Source organism: Momordica charantia, assembly GCF_013281855.1.
Source record: "Momordica charantia cultivar OHB3-1 chromosome 8 unlocalized genomic scaffold, Mcharantia_2.0 BLBB01000008.1, whole genome shotgun sequence".
NCBI classification, from domain to species: Eukaryota; Viridiplantae; Streptophyta; class Magnoliopsida; order Cucurbitales; family Cucurbitaceae; genus Momordica; species Momordica charantia.
The window spans coordinates 22,941,219-22,954,635 of NW_028275166.1; the positions used below are offsets into that span (position 1 = coordinate 22,941,219).

The following is a 13,417-nucleotide window of genomic DNA, read 5'->3' on the forward strand; positions in this document are numbered from 1 at the left end:
ATACCATGGATCAACCTTTGATCGTGCTAAAACGCTACTTCATGAAACCTTTCTTTTCTCTAATTTCTTGCTTGAGGCGGCTACACACATAAATAAAGAAACAAAAAAACCTAAAAAACTAATGGCCCACGTGGTCCTTCAAATTTTTCACATAAGTGAAAAGACCCAACAAATCTCCCCCTATTCAATGCGAGAAGGAAATTGTCATTCCAGTAACGGAATGACAAAACTCAAGCTTTTCTCTCGGTAGATTCTCTGTCAACATATCAAATCCATTATGATCAGTATGTACCTTCGCAAGTTCAAACAACTCGTCATTGAGAGCATCTCTCATCCAGTGATACCTCACATCTATATGTTTCGTTCTCGAATGAAAAGTTGAATTCTTACCAAGATGAATCGCGCTCTGATTATCACAGAATATCACGTACTGTTGTTGCTTGAAATTGAGCTCCTGTATAAATTGCTTTATCCACAACATCTTTTTCCACACCTTGTTGTTGCAATATATTCTACTTCAGTCGTAGAAAGTGCAACTTCTGTAATCTTGACTGCCATGATACTGCATCGCCTATGAATGTCATCAAATAGTTAGAAGTAGACTTTCAATTATCTAAATTTCCTGCCATATATGAATCAGTGTAAACGAAAAGTACTAGCTTTCCAATTCCAAAAGTGAGCTTCAAATTGGAATTACCTTGCAAATATCTCATGATCCACTTGACTATCTCCCAATGCTATTTCCTAGACTGGACATAATATGACTAACGACACCAACAACATGGGCAATATCCGATCTAGTGCATATCATGACATACATTAAACTATCAACCGCTGAAGCACATGAAACTTTCTTCCTTCTCTTTATCTATAGAAGAAGTGTACTTGCTACATAGTTTAAAGTGATTGGATAGAGGAGAACTTACTGCTTTAGCTTTGCTCATGTTGAATCTTTCAAGTAGCTTCTCTATGCAATGCTCCTGAGAAATATACCCTTTCTTGGATGCTCTGTCTCGTGCTATACGAATTCCAACAAGTCCTTCATGGCATAAGATTTGCCCAACTGTTTCTTCAACATGTCAATTCTTGAAATATTCCTACCAATAATCAAGATGTCATTAACATAAAGCAACAATATAATAAAGTCATTATAAAAAAAAAACTTGTGCATAAATACGCAATGATCAAAAGTAGTCTTCTTGAAGCCTTACTCTCCCATAACTGACTCAAAGTTCATGTATCACTGCCTTGGTGATTGTTTTAATCCATAAAGAATTGTATTCAATCTGCACACAAGATTCTTGCCTTTCTCCTCAAATCCCTCTAACTATTCCATATAAATTTCTTTATCTAAATCACCATGCACAAATGCAATCTTGACATCCTTAAATTCAACCTTCTAGTCAAGGCTCGCTGCCAAACCCATGACTACATGTATAGAAGGCATCTTCACATTAGGAGCAAAAATTTCATCAAAGTCGACACCTTTCTTCAGATTGAACCCTTTAACAACCTGTCTCGCTTTATAACGTGGTCGTGAGGTGTGTTCTTCTTGTTTCACTCGATAAACCCACTTATTTTTTAGTGCGGTTTTCCCTTTAGGCAACTTGACAAGGTCCAAAGTGTGATTTTCATGCAATGATTTCATTTCATATTTCATTGCATAAATCCGCTCTTTTTTTGTGCTCATCTTCCATGGCCTCCTCATAACTATCAGGTTCTCCCCCATCAGTTAGTAACACATACTCATCAATAGGATACTGTGTGGAAGAACATCGATTTTTTTGTAGATCTCCTAAGTGAAACATTTGTAGGAACTTCTGTTTTCGACGACTGTTCATGAACATCGTCATCTACCTCAACCTATTTTGTACCCTCTAATTTATATCTACCATCAAACTGATAATTCCAAACCTCATTCTTAGTCTGCATAGAAGGTTGTATGAATGGAACTTAATCCAAGTAAATCAAATCATCATTGTGTTGAAACTCTGTTTTATCTGCCTTTTCAATATCTTCAATGCTCTGGTTTTTAACAAATACAATATCTTGACTTCTATGAGCTTCTTCTATACTGGATCATACAGTTTATAACCGAAATCATCTCGACTATAGCCAAGGAACATACATGGTCTTGTTTTTGCATTACGCTTCGATCTCTTAATTTTAGGAACATGTACGAAAGCTTTACATCCAAAGACACACAGGTTCATTATAGGATATCTCCTTATCTAACCAAATTCTGTTCGGAAGTTCAAAATTCAAAGGAACACATGGCGTGAGATTCAAAACATGCACAACTGCGCTTAATACTTCACCTCAAAGCAATCTCGGCAACTGTGACTGAGAAAGCAAACATCTCACCCGCTCAACTAGTGTTCTATTCATTCTCTCAACTAGCCCATTCAACTTAGGAGTCCAAGGAGGTGTCTTTTGATGTCAAATACCATTACTTTTGCAATATTCATCAAAAGGTCTACAATACTCATCTCCATTATCGGTCTTTATGCACTTCAACTTCTTACCAGTTTCTCTTTCAACAAGGACATGAAACTGTTTAAACACTTGCAATACCTGATCATTAGTCTTCAATGTATTGACCCAAGTTGTCCTTGAATGATCATCTATAAATGCCACAAAATATGAGAAACCTCTAAGTATTTTTGTCTTCATAGGACAATATACATCATAATATATCAAATCAAGTATATTTGGCTTCATTGAGTGTCGAGATGCCTTAAAAGAAACTCTAGTTTGCTTCCCTCTTAAGCCATCTTTTCAGAGGTTCATTATTTATACCAGAAAGATGATTCTTCTTGGCCAAAATCATCAATCCCTTCTCACTAATATAAACCGAGTCTCTTATGCTAAAGTTCAACACTCTTTTCATCATCCACTGTATTTATTGTTGAATTAAGAACCATTGCTTGCATCAAATACAATGAGAAACACTTCTCTCCCTTAGTTACAAACATTGAGCCTCTAGTAGGCTTTCATTTGCCATTGTAGAAGGTATTGTAGAAATCTTCATCTTCAAGCTTGCCTTTGGAGATTAAATTCATGTGAATATCAGGGATATGTTTCAAATTCATCAAAATCAATGTAGTACAATTATTGGTCTCAAAGTGCACATCACCATTACCAATGGCTTTAGCTAATCCATCATTACGTACACATCCTAACACTGCCGAAATCATCAGATGTGTAGGATGCAAAGAAATCTCTCTTGGATATAGCATGAATTGATGCGCCACTATCAATCACCTAACTGCTCTGCTGTGTAGCTAAATTGACAATATCACCATCAAATAAGATAAGGAAATCCTCGGTAGCTGCAACAACTCTATCTACATCATTACCATCATCATTCTTCTTTTCCTTACCTTTATCATTTTTATTTTTCCTCTTTAGTTGTCGACAATACTTCTTTATATGCTCTTTCATGCCACAATGAAAACACTCAATATTGACAAACTGGATGCTCTTACTTTTGCTTTTGTCTCTACTCTTCAAACCTTAAAACTGGAATGGTAAAGCTTCCTGTATACTTCATTTTCTCTGGAATTTTGCTTGTTAGGATCATGCTAAATTCTTTTCTTAGCGTTACATTTTTGAACTCTCCTAGCTTTCTCTTCTTGGTGAGTATATCCTTAAGGAATCTGACATAACTAGGCATCTATTATAGAGCTTCCACCAAGAGAATGTTGATATGTAGTTGCTTTAACAGATCCAAAAACTTCTTGAATTGATCATCTTGATTCTTTTTTTGTTGTCATTTTGGATATGGTGGACACTTGTACTCAGCTTGAGCATTTCCATCTCTGTTTGCTTCTATTTTTCACTCGTATGCACATGATATGTTCCTACATCAGCTACTTTAGCTTCTAGAGGGTCAACCTATTCACTTGTGTCATCTTGCGTTCCTACTGTCTGCTCAATACTGTTCACTAACTGCTTTGTATTTTTCTCAACTAGCATGTGTGAAGGTGTTCTATCTGTCTCACATTCTTCTTCTGTTTGCAACTCACATCATTCATCTCGAGTCGATTCATTATGGAGTCTAGGAGCATTTGGATGAGCAGGGGACAACGCCTTCCCATTTCTCAACGTGAGTACCTTGCATTGGTCTTTGCTGTCCCTCTTTGGAAGTTCTATATCACTTGGTAATGCTTCGTATGGTCTATTTTTCAGGTCTGTGGCTAACTGTCCCATATGAATTTGTAAGTTGCGTAGAGAAGTAGCTTGACTTTGCACCGTGGCATCGTTCTTTGCCATATATGCTTTAAACATGCTCTCGAGGGAAGTGGATGTTCCTTCGACCTGCCTTTGAGCTTAGGGCTGACCTTGATTTGCAAAACCTGGTTGGTAATTTTCTTTATGCTAATATGCTGGGGCATTAGATGCTCCAACATTGCTCCCTCATTGGTTTCCACTCCAACTAAAATTCAGATGATTCCACCATCCTGGATTGAAAGTATTGGAATATGGATTATTTCTATTATTATGTGAATTTCCCAAGTAACAGACTGTAAGGACTGTTCATTTTTTTTTAGTCAAAAGAAGAAAAATAAGGAATTTTAAAAAAAAGAGAGAGGGAGAGAGAGCGAATTGGAATTTTTGTATTTAAAGTTTGAAGGATATAATGATATGTTTAGCTTTTATTAAAAGGAAAGAAAAAAAAAGAATTTGGTTTGGGATTGTTGGGACACGTGTGTGATAGTGGATATGTGGTTAAAAAAAACAACAAAAAGAGAAAGAAACGAAGTGAGGGATTGGAAAAAAAAAAAAAAAAAGAGAAAAGAAAAGAAAAGAAAGGGAAGAAGAACGAAGGGGAAGAAGAGAAAGAACAGGGGACAGAGGGAGCAAGGGTTTCACAAAACGGCTGAGAAATAGAGGCTGAGATTGATTTCAGTTATGCTTTTGGAGAGCTCCACCATGGAGAGTGGCAAATTTAGGTAATTAAACTGGTTTTATTTGAAGATTTGGAAGGAAATAGAAGTTGGTTAGGGTTTTATGCATTGAGTTAAAGAAATCACTTGAAACTTAAAGAGGTTGGGTTTCCATTCTCCTTAAAAGATTGTGATCAATATTTGTTTGTAGGTTTTCTTCTCCTAAAATCTATTGGTTTGGTGGGTTTTTCAAGTTATGCTTAAGAAACTGTTTTGTGGGAAAATAAGATTTAGAACTGTTTTACTATGTGGAACTAAATGGTAGAGTTTATTTGTGGGTTACTGGAAAAATTGAACAGTGTTTGTGTTGGTTAGAAGAATTGGTAGAGAGGTGAATTGTGTTGGAGAAAGCCGTGGGTTTGAATGGAGAAGGAAGAAGAGGAAGAATATGGGTTGTTGATAGAGGAAAGAGAAAAATGTTTGAGTTAAAATGAAATGTGAAGAATAAAAATAGATACTTAGAAATTGGGGCTTGTCACGTGAGATTGCCATGGAAAAGAAAGAAGAATTGACTGGATTGTGGGACCCACTTGTAAGGTGATATGAAAGAGAAGAAGTTATGGTTTTAAATGAAGAGAGATAATGGAGAATTTGGATAATTGGTTTATTTTGAAGTTATTGTGATTTAATTGAAATTAGTTTATGTTGGAATTAAGTGAAATAATTTGGTATTAAATCGAAATTTCAGGTCAGGCAGGAATTGGAGCAAAGGACGACCGAGTTTAAAGGATTAGTGAGTGGTTATTTTATTAAACGTTTCTATTATCTAGTATTATAGAATTTCGAGAAATTATAGATATTAGGTATGATTTAGCATTTCTGCTGAGAATAAAATAAAATGTATTTGTTGGAGAATTTAGAAATGTTTATGAGAATTTAGAAATGCTTTACGATATTGAAGAACTGTTTTAAGCTTATGAAAGGTATTTAGAAAGAGATTTAGAAAATGGTTATAGAATTTCATGAAATGTTTTAGAAAGAAGGCTTTTAGAAATGATTCGAGAAAGTCAAAAAAGTTCTTAGAAAGAAGAAAGAAGAATTTTAGAACAGTTTTTTAGAATAGTTTTCAAACCACCATGTTATTGTATCCAGGTGATTACTCGTATGCTATATGAATGTGTTTCTATAGTATACCCAGAAATAGAAGGTCTTTGGGACCATTTTAGCTCAAATCTATTTGCGTCAATTTCCGACTCCGTGATAACTGGGTTAAAATTGTAGAATGCTGGAGTCATATACACCTGTATCTCCCTATTTGTATCGTCTTCTAAGAGTATAGCATTGAGTGGGGACGCATCTGCTTTAGGGACAACAACAATAGGATTCCCATCTACTATTTCCTGTATTCTTACATTCCGAATTTGGTGGCTGCGGTGGATTCATATTTGCTTTAGCTTAGTTCCTTCTCTATTCTTTTCGTCTTTGATGAAAGGTTCATTATATTTCGTGATCAATTATATACTTCAAGCTCTCAAAGTCGTTCATGCACCTACAACTAAATCGAAAATGTAAGAAAGAGACAATTCTTTCAGCTTCCTATTCTCAAATACGATTACTTAAAAATACAATGACAAAGTCCCCGGCAACGATGCAAAAAACTTGTTGCGTGTTGTTGCATCCTCACAACTGTGATACATACAAGTACAAGTGTACACTATATCCGTCAGTTGTAGTATAAACAAGGTCGTATCCACAGGGGCTAAGGATATTACTCTAAGCGTGCACTTAAGAATACCAAAAAGATAACAAGTGTTTCTATAACTAAAACTAGGTAAAATGCAGAAAATAAATTTCAAGAGAGAAATACTATAATAGTAGATTTTGGGGTAAACAAATGTTGTAGCAAAACGAATAGGACGGGGAAACAGTTAATGAGATGGAAACGGGGGAGATGGTGACATGCTTTCACTCGCCCACAAAAGACGCTTTAGCATAAAATCGCTACTTATGCTCAAACCGACGTGGTTTCCTTCTGAGACACCCAAATATGAGTATCTACAACATCCATTGCTGAATATCCAAACATAATGAGCAGTTTATAAGCATGGTTAGGCGGATCTTATCCCTAAGCATCCACAAATCAACTAGAAAAGAGTAGTTAACCACAAAAAGAGTCAAACACGCAACCTAGATACCTTTCCGAGTCATACAAGAGCAAACAAACTAATAAATTTGGCCAGCATAGATCAGTAAGATGAAAATATTATATTAACTCTATTTAACAGCAGCAAAAACATGCTAGAAAACCTCTGTTTACAAGCTACAGCAAATGATCTCCCCCAAAAATAGAGTTTAGTTCATGAGGAATGGGAAAAATACAATGGGTAAAGAGAGAAACAACCCATTTGGTGAAAAAGCTTTGAGAAATCCTATGAAACCTCCAACTCAATGAGAAACTAGCAGTTCCAGCCTCTTCTCATCACCTTCTTCTCGAAATGGGGGCAACTTTCCTTGTCTTCAGAACGTTGTTGGATTATTTTCCTCTCTTGGGATCCTTTCCCCCCTTGGGGATTGATAATGAGACAACCCTATCTTGTTGCTTTTATAGGTCTCCCGAAAATTAGGGCAAAACTCAGTAAAATGCGCGTTGTACGGACATAAGTAAAAATCCCACGTGTTACTGCTTTGCCTAGGAATTTCTACAGCAAGCGATGCTCCAACACGACATGCTATAGCCTGGCAATGCTTCAGTATTTCTCATGCTCAGACTTGACTATGCTTTGTCAACAATTTTCTGGGCCCAGCGTTTATTTCATGCTCTGGTTTTCAGCTTTCAATCTTGCCTAAAAGAGTCGATAATAGAAAGAATTTAGCACTAACTTAAGCCAAAGAATTCTTTGAACGATATTTTAGCTCATAATTCATTTTCTATTATTCAGAATTTTCTCGAGCTAAAATAGACACACATTAAAAATAAATTGCACAAAACTTCCCCATTTTCTATATTATTTTGCTGCTTCATATCTTGCACAATTGAGCTAAAACAGAGGAAATAAGCTAGAACTTATTAAATTTTATCAACTCAAGAAATTAAGACATGCTAATTTACTTTTCCACTCAATTCCTCACGTCTACATGCGATTTAGACCAAGATCCTCACATTTATGAGCAAATTTACCAAAATAATTACTATAATAACTCTCTTTTGGATAGTTATCAGGCTACGAGCTACAATGGATTTACAAAGAACGGGAAACGAGCTACTAAACCTCCCTGCGAGAGCAAGGGCATAATCCAGAAAATGTAAAATGAAGGAGCGCATATATATAGTAATCAAGGAGAGATCCTGGCCCTCCACGTGGCCACCTATTCTAAGGCCCAAATCAAGCGAGGACTTAACGGTTGAGTGCTTGAGTGCACCTGGGAGGGCACGCCTGACGAATAATCTTCCGGCGGTCATTTAATACTCTTGTCAGAGACAACGGCTTGCCCCACGTTGCCACCATCTCTTGAGGTCGGCTCTCGGATAGGTCGCCCAGAACCCGACTCGACAGGGGTTGATAAGACGAAAAATTCACTCATATTTTATATATTTATTTTACATTTTATTAATTTATTATGTTTAAATATTTGAATTTAATTATAATTTATCATTTTGTGGCAGATTGAAGATATTCAAGAATAATAATTTAAAAGCACAGTTTTAGAGAATAATGCACACTTCACCAAATTATGGAGAGCTCAACGGATAAAACACAGACACAGTTGTTATGGTGGGATGCTTCAATTTGAGAATTATGGATTTTTAAGATATTTTGTAAATAGAGAGATACAGTCAAAGTACGAAACAGAATCCTGATCTTTTACTTAATTTGTTTTCTTTTAAACAAGATCTTCCATATTAGTTAGGAATTCCTTATTACAGATAATTCTTCTTTGAAAGAAGATAAAATTAATCTCTTAAATAGAGAAGCCTTATTGGGAGATCCATCATTCAAGTTCCAACGAAAAGCTCTCTTCTCCAAAATTCATGTTCTCTCCCTCTACCATGAGTGGCTAGGCTTTAATTCTTCCAACTCAAGGGTGATTCAAGTCCGATTGTAAGCTTGGGAGGCTGAAGTTAGATAGAGATTTCTTCTTTTTCAAGTATTCTTTATTTCATGTTCTTATTATTTATGAACAATTTATATTAATTAAATTGACGCCTTAATTCATATTAATTGTTCTACTGCTACCCATACGTTTGTGATTCGTAATTGTCATGAATGATTGAAATAAGTAGCAAGGAGTTGGCTTATGTGTGTGTATTTATGGTTTTTTCATGTTTATATAGCTTGCATCATAGACTCTAGGGAAACAAAGAGACAAAATTAATTAACTTACAGCTATCTCAAATTAATTGATTCTGGTTTAATCATTCTCATAATCCTTAATGCTATCTTTGATTAATATATGGAACGCTATCGTGCCCAAATAATTAATTAATAAGATTTAATTTTGATGCTTGGTCTAAATTAATTAAATTAAGGGAATTAAAACTTACTACGACTGTTCCGAGTAAGTAGACTAAGTTCTTGAATCAATAAATCAATTTTTTGTAAAGCCTATAATCAAAATTATAGTTGGATGAAAATTACACCTTTGGATTGGAAGTTTGGTAAGATTCACTTTCGTTTTCCTTTTAGTTTATCTTTTTAAATTTCAAAATTTAATTACAAAACCCCCCATTTTTTAACTTTGAGAAATTAATTTTTTTGATTCTCTTGGAATTCGAGCTAGTCTCACTACTTCTATAAGTTAAATCTAGTAAAATCAGTAATTATTTTGAAGGGCCTCGACAACCCTTACCAGGGGACCAATGTTGACAGGTTAGAATGCTGACCACGCGAGCCGAGCACCCACCCCCAAGAAAAAAATTGCCCACGCTGAGGTTACAGGTCGAGAAGGAAGCCTTGGGCTCTTGTGTCCACTCTGAGGCCGAACCGTTTCAAATGACACATCAAGCGATCAATACGGACAACAGTATATGGCAGGTCACCTAGTCACGAAATAGTGGAATAGACGATGGGACATGAAACTAAAACTACCCATTCGCTAACTATAAATACACCTACACTCCACTCAATCAGGTATGCAAATCCATTTGAAGTTGATCTACCCAGATCGTACCTAGAATTAACTTGATTGTCAGAGTGCTCTACCTATTTTTTACAGGTCTCCCTCCTTCAGTTCGCTCCACGTTAGCTCGCTCGAGGGGTTTTCCATTCTCAAGTTCGCTATACTTCAGTTCGCTAAAGAGACCTTCCTTACCAATTCGCTCCGCAACAGCTCGCTAGGACTTGACACAGGTTGCTCCACGCCACTTGGGCAGATTTTTGTATCAACAAAAGAAAATGTAATGAACAAGGTTATTGTCGACCAAAATGTGTGGTCTCAATTTTAAGAAAAACCAATAAATATTAATGTTGATAAATATTTATCAAAAATCTAAAAAATCAATATATCAATTTTAAAAATATTTAAATTAATAAATAATTACTTCACTCTTTTTACTAGTTAAAAGTTTTCATGATTAATATTAAGTTTGCATTATTCATGCACATTTTTTTTTCATATTTCGTCATTACTTTTATGATATAATAGAAATATTGATAATCAATCTAAACATAACTCAATAGGTAAAATATAAAGAAAAATGATCGAATCTATAGCGAAACTCGAACAAATGATACCAACGAACGGGGACCTAAAAAATAGAGTGAGCACTCCGATAGCGGTCGAATGACTTTCCAACCATCCTAAAAATCGCAGTGTGTTGTCTAAGATTCCATTTGCCGTTTGCGCTTGCCGATGCTCCTTTGAGAAAGTAGGTCAAGATGTAGAAGATGAGTCGGCTCGACATGGCTTGTCGAGCTATCCAAAACCTTTCTAACAATAAACCTCATCTAGTTCTTCCCTTCATCTAAGTGATGACCTCTGGTGTTGCGTGGCAGACGATAATTCACTCCCAACAAGACACGTATTATCATCTCCTCAGTTGATATTAAAAATTAACGATTCAATCTCTTATCCTTTAGAGTCCCCACCCAACTTGTCTCAAGCATTTCTATATAATATATTGACGTGACTCTGAGGATGGGTGAATAAGGTAAATTGGGGTAATTCAGAAGGGGGAAATGGATGGCGACGTACAAATTTGTAGGTGAAACATATGAAAGAATTATTGACTGTCGGCTATAGCTTGCTATATTTATAATTTTCATTTTTTTCCCTTGAAAAATCAACTGGATAACCATTTCGTCTCTATTTTTTTTTAAAGATAATTTCGTCTTCTACTTTTAGTTTTTAAGAACAAGTTTGTTTGACAATTTTATTCGTTTTCCTATTTTCAGTATTTTTTTAATAAATTTCAGAAATAGATTAAGAATGAGTAGTTTTTTTTTTCAATACAAAATACGGAGCAGGTGAGATCTACTCGTGTTCCATGTAGTTGTCGGCTCATCAATCTTGGTCGAATGCTCGTTTGAGCTTTTGGGTTCTGATACCATATTAATAATCATGGAGTTCCATCTCGAAACCAATTGACGATAAGAGAAATAATCCATGTCTATTATAAACCTATGTTAGGTTCCTTTTCTTTTCAATGTGGGATCCTTAACAAGTAGAACCTGCTGTTGCAGAAGTCTGAACGTAGTCTCAAGATTGGGGCGAACTAGTATAATCTCTGTGGTGCTAAGCTTTTTGTATCCCTATAGCTTATTTATTTGTTATTGTTACTAATATATATGCTTTTAGCATGTGGAACGAAAAAAATCAAATAGTTCCGGTTTGAAGAACTTACAGGAGGATCGATTGATCTACATTTTTTTCCCATCACTTCATGAATCATGATGCATATGTAGTAGGTGGAAAAAATATATTTCTATAGTGAAAAAATTTCTTACAGTACAACAAATTATGGATTGAACCTTCGATCTCTAAGAAATGAACAAGATGCAATAACCACTAAACTAAATTCATGTTACCCTATAATGAAAAATTTTAATAATACGAGATAAGTGCTGCCTTTAGAGCGCGGTAGATTATCTATCTAATAGTTTGATTACCATCCATATTGATTCATACAAATACTTTCCTTAGAGGAAGGTTGAGTATTATAGTACAGATTCATCAGTAAAGATATATAGCATAATACATTGTCACGTATCTTTCTCCCAATCAATGCTTTTGAAACTAGTTTTCATGACAATCATATAAATTTTAGGGCTAACCCCAATTTATATAATTTATAAGGTATATTTCGGAATACTTTCTAATATATGTCAAATTCATTTGATCATGGCCAAAATAGGTTTCACTAATGTCGAAATTACTTCTATTTTAAAATAGATATGTTTGGCAAAGATTTCTTAGTGATTTTGAATAGATAAAAAATCACTCGGAAATCACTTGGGAAGTGATTCTCCAAGTGATTTTTGTTCAACAATTAATAGAAGATTGGTTTTAAAACCTGTATAGTTTTGACTTTTAAATTTCAAATTTGTCTTTCTATTTCACCTTATTTCACCTAAAATTTTGAGAAAATTCTTTTTTTTCCTTTCTAAAATTTTTTTCTCTTTAATTTTATTTATCTTTAATTTTTTCTTCTCTCTAAATTTTATTTTGTAATGTCTCACTCTCTAAAATTTCTCTCTATGATTTTTGTTTCTCTCTAACATTTTTCCTATTTCTAAAACTGTTGTGAAATTCTCTCTTTAAACTTAAAACATTTAATCATTTGTGAAATTCTCTCTTTAAACTTAAAACATTTAATCATTCAAAATCACTTTTAATGGAATGAAAATCACTTGTAAAAGTGTCGAACCAAACATTAAAACAATCATATAAAAAATCACTTTCACAAATCCCCTATCATTAAATCTCTTTGGCTCAATATTTTTTATTTCTTTGATATTCATTATGTCAAAGACCTTGCACACATCTCGACTAATCACGGGACAACTGTCTTACTCTACTACCATTTCTTGTCAAGAAAACTCGTGAAATATTAAATCTTAAGTAAGTAGCCACCATAGTTTGAACTCATCCAAAACCCTTTACTTTTTACACATTGGCCCTTATTGACCACTAGGTCAATCCATAATATTCGATAAAATCACTCATTCTAAAATTCTTCTCAAACATGTCCTTAGAATCAAACACTAATAATGATTAAATTGTCATTTTTAACACCTTTTTCTAAAGTTACGAGTAATCAAAATATACTTTTGCTAAAAAACCATAAAATCATTCTCAAGCACACCTTAAATGTAACTCAAAGTATTGTTATTTTAGTACAAGATGTAGGGGTGGATAATCTAACTCACAATTTCTTGATTGAAGATATATGACAATTATCGTGAGTTATGTTCGCTTTGACTTAACGTAAGTCAAGTCAGTAAGCAAGATGTAATAATTGTAATGGCAAAATTGAATATATTTGACCAATTCAACTCCAACCTTAAGTCTTCAAATGAAAAATGACCACT

The 13,417-nt window shown here is 34.6% G+C and overlaps 1 long non-coding RNA gene across 2 annotated transcripts; it reads left to right on the forward strand.

Annotated features, from left to right (window-relative positions):
• The first annotated feature begins 4,699 nt into the window (after positions 1-4,699).
• On the forward strand, positions 4,700-9,748 carry LOC148209805 (uncharacterized). 2 transcript variants are annotated; one of them, XR_015792655.1, is made up of 4 exons: positions 4,700-4,955; positions 5,638-5,682; positions 8,110-8,445; positions 8,554-9,748. It is a non-coding gene; the product is annotated as an uncharacterized LOC148209805 (long non-coding RNA). The 2 variants fall into 2 exon arrangements; XR_015792654.1 differs by having other exon boundaries at positions 4,701-4,955; positions 8,103-8,445.
• The last annotated feature ends 3,669 nt before the right edge of the window (positions 9,749-13,417 follow it).